We start from the raw sequence: 4,106 nt of genomic DNA, 5'->3' as shown, positions 1-4,106 counted from the left end.
TATTTTGAGTTTCTCGTAATCTTCCTAGATGGCAATGGATATCCACCAAATATATTGGGATTCCAAGCTCCAACAGAATCAGACAACAGCAGAACTTCCATTCCGTAATATCCGTTGAAAAATATCACTTTCTTATATGCACTGCTAGCACATGCAATAAAGTCCAGACATAGTCTAGGCTACTATAATCCCTCAGTTGGCAGCCAGAAATGATAAAAATGATAATTGAAGTAACAAGTGCTAGTTTCAAATATATTTTCTAGAACTCCTACAAATACACCCAACAGCAAATAATCAACTCCCCAAGCTTCTCTCGGCAGCTATTTAAATAATATAAATTGTTATCTATCAAAAGTTCCAAAGTAAGGAACCGGTTTGTCTTGAACCCCTCACCGTATCCCTGCGATATCGATATGCCCAAAGTTTTATTACAGCCTAGTCTATGCATAATAACAATTTAATTCCTGAGGGGCAGCCAATTAAAGCATGCACGCTTGTCCATAAATACATGTTGGTACGCACTACACAATAACACGGGGTGGTCAAATTGATTCACTATCTCATCTCACCATCCTCTAGAGGTAAGAATGTGCTTACAGTGCTGCTATTCTCGCCATCTCAAAGTGATCTGGTACCGAATGATGCCCAGCTGCCTGCAGAAGCAAGAGCTTCATGAATGCAGTGAATTAGGAACAGAAGTGAGACAGGTCACACTTGAAGAACTTCTGTACCCGCAACCAAGCTGGGAAATGGGGGCGATCGAAGGGACACCAGCTCGAAGGTACTCTCCGAAGGTCTGCCCACTGAACTCTGACTTCTCTTCCGAGAGCAACTCGCCAATCATCAAGGAAAGCATCTCCATCGGTGGAGTGTCTGTGCGAAGTCAAAACAGTGCCGCGAGGAGAGTTAGCTTTAGATCACCTCATGAATATGATGTATTTATCATTCCTGCACGAGATTCAGATGATGATTCCAGTGATGGTGAACCACCCAGGATATGAACAGATGAGGGGTTGATGCAGACTGCAGAGGGGATTCATGATGGTACAGCCAGTTTCTGGCAAGATTGCTGTCCTCTGAAGGACTATGGCGAGAATTATTAGAAGGAAAATCTTGTAGAGTTTACAAGTGCTTGCTAATCCAGTTCTGTAGAGGACACCGGCATCATGTAACACAGTAACAGCACAAGAATTATGTAATTGCATACTTGAGGTTTACGAGGAGAATATATATGCAGTACCCGAAATTCAGAACCATTTACTTTCTTAGCAGGAAAAGGCATATTCATTCTAAAAGTGCATCCTTGTAATAGTTTAACTAATGATGACGCCAACGCATTATGCAAACTGTATCATGCGTAGAATTGACAATGAAGAAATGACCCCGTCTGACAGCCGTAGCTATAGTATAGGGTGAAGAATACACTTGATAAAGCTTACAGTACTAGCGAACGGGTGTTGGGTGTTCCTACAATTTTACTCGGATTTTCAAGCTATCCGTGGGCACGAGCGAACTTTTTGGAGACAGGATACCTTCATCTGCAGCCTGGCGACTGGCGCGTAAGTGAATGCTTCCATCCCGAATCGGCGTTCAGTGGTGGCGCGGCTCCCCGTCGGGCTCACCCACCACCGAGGGGTCCAGGGAAGAACATCCGCTGCCGGCTATTCCTACACCCCGCCGCCACGGTTGTGGGTGCCGGAGCTGGTGGAGCATGCCGCGTGGGGGTGGTCGAGCGGATCAGGGACGTTTTAGGCAAACTCGCAAAGCTTTTTATTAACCCGTCACAACGTTTACAGGGACGAAACTAAGCTCTTCAGGGTGGCCTAACCAAACATGGCGGCTGGTCCCTAGAGTTAAGGCATGTTTTGCAAGTTTGTGGGCCTCGACATTCGAGGTTCTAAACTCATGAGAGAAAATACAAGAATTGAAATCTCTAGATAACTGTTGAATCTCCAACACCACTGTACTCAGCTGAAGTACCCTTCTCAATTGCCTCCACTGCAACTCTGCAATCTGAAGCCACCGCCACCTTTTGGATGTATAGATCATGAGCTAGTGCTAAACTCTCTCGGATGCCAAGTACCTCAACACCTCCGGGTCTTCAATGTTTCTGAACACCATGGCTGACGCCCCCTGATAGAGTCCATCTTCATCGCGGCAAATCACCCCAACAGCACCATAACGCCCCGCCCTTGCAACAGCAGCGTCGGAGTTCATCTTTGAATGGTCTCCCGGGGGTGGTAACCAACCCCGTGGTCGAGGCACGACCTCACGAGCAGCGGGCGATGGCGAGTCCATATAATCAAGATCAGCCAGGAATCTGTTTATAAATGCATGCGTTGCGAAAGGTGTTTGCAGAACTCCCTCATGGATAACTTTCCTCCGTGCATACCAAATGGCCCATAGGGTAGTGATGAGAACGGAAAACTCCATCTGTGAGATCGTGCCACTCATGGCAAATAACCAGGCCTTAGCATCTTCATCCTTATTCATGCACGTGTGTTGCACTAGCTCCTCGTTTGACCAGGTCTTGTGTGATCTGGAGTTCCCTTAGTGGGCCTGCGTGTTCAACCTCCAGGCCCAGGCACGGGCCGTTTAGCCTGTGTTGTGCCAAGCGTTTTACCGGGATGGCCCAGCTATCCTGACCCGGTTGGCCAGCTTTGCACGAGACAGTAGCTAAATTGCCTAAAAAACAAGACAGTAGCTAAATCTAGAAAAGACGTTTTCTTAAAGAATGGCTCCCCCTTCCAATTTCCATTATGGGAAGCCAAAGCAAGTTCATTATAGACACCAGTATCAGTATCGAGATCTAAGCTACTACCAAAAGAGCGACAATGAGCCCTAAACCGAAGCACCAAATCCAGCCACCCCCACATCAGAATAACTAGAACAGACGTGACACAACGACACATCCATACAGATGAGAACGCAAGGGAACAAGACCCTCAGAAAGGCACGAAATCCTAACATAGGAGCTATTGTAGCAAAGACACAAATACAAACAAAGCCCGCGCCAGTCGTCAGTCGAGTCTCATCACCCTCAACTCTTCAGCCTAGGCACATTGTATCTCCATCCCCACGATGCTTTATCAACATCACTTGCTACTTGCCTTAGTAGCCTTGCCCCAGCTCCAACACCTTTTTGTTTCGTTCCTTTATCTGCAAGATAGCCAAGCATTCAACCAATAGTCCATTAATTAGATCAATGTCATGGGATCATTGTAGTTTTTGTTACAAAAAATAACTCCATTCCTACATTTCCACACAGCCCAGAACATTGCAACAATCCCAACCAACACCAACTTCTTATCATTTTTGTAAAAAGTTTTAACCCATCTCCCAAAAAATTCTTCTATAGAAGTGGGAGTAAAACACAACCCAAAAGTGCATCTAAGTAGGCTCCAAATCAATGAAGCAACATAACAAGTAAAATACAGATGATTTATTGTCTCTTCTCTACCGCAATACACACATTCCTTTGGGCCCTTCCACCCTTTTCTTAAGAGGGTATCCTTAGTCAGGATACTTTTTCTATTCGCTAACCACATAAAACTTTGATTTTAGCTGGCATTTTCACTTTCCACAAGAATTTTTGTGGAAAATTACACCCTTCAGTAATCATTTTCCTGTATAAGGATTTGACTGACAATTTCTTATGACCACTAAGAGTCCACTCCACTTTATGCTTCCCTTCCCCCATTTGGATCTCCATACATCTTCTTTTTAGATTAATCCATAGTTCCCTGGTCTCCCCATGTAAGGTTCTTCGAAACTTAAACCCTGCCCATTCTCTATGTAAAACCTCGGCCAGAGTGATTCCATGATCAAAACACAGGCCATATAATCTTGGGTATTCATCTTTTAAGGCTTTGTCATCCAGCTGGATGTGTTCCCAGAACCTAGTACTTCTCCCATCCCCTAATTTTGTTAGCATATTTGTAAAAGAGATCTTTGTTTTCAAGCAACCTAGCCCAAAATTGAGAATCTTCATTTTTCTTTTTAGCTCTAGAAATGCATCCATCATGCACATAAACGCCGATTTCCATAACCCTTACTCAAATTCCAGCTTCCAGAACCATTTAGCCAACAAGGTTGTGTTCATGATT

The 4,106-nt window shown here is 44.6% G+C and overlaps 1 long non-coding RNA gene across 1 annotated transcript; it reads right to left on the bottom strand.

The window, feature by feature from the left end:
- Positions 1–273: 273 nt before the first annotated feature.
- On the bottom strand, positions 274–1,727 carry LOC123155765 (uncharacterized). The gene is made up of 3 exons (XR_006477599.1): positions 1,533–1,727; positions 732–873; positions 274–653 (listed from the first exon to the last, which is right to left on the bottom strand). It is a non-coding gene; the product is annotated as an uncharacterized lncRNA (long non-coding RNA).
- Positions 1,728–4,106: the final 2,379 nt, after the last annotated feature.

This window comes from Triticum aestivum, chromosome 7B (assembly GCF_018294505.1).
Source record: "Triticum aestivum cultivar Chinese Spring chromosome 7B, IWGSC CS RefSeq v2.1, whole genome shotgun sequence".
NCBI classification, from domain to species: Eukaryota; Viridiplantae; Streptophyta; class Magnoliopsida; order Poales; family Poaceae; genus Triticum; species Triticum aestivum.
This window is presented reverse-complemented; position numbering and strand designations above follow the sequence as displayed.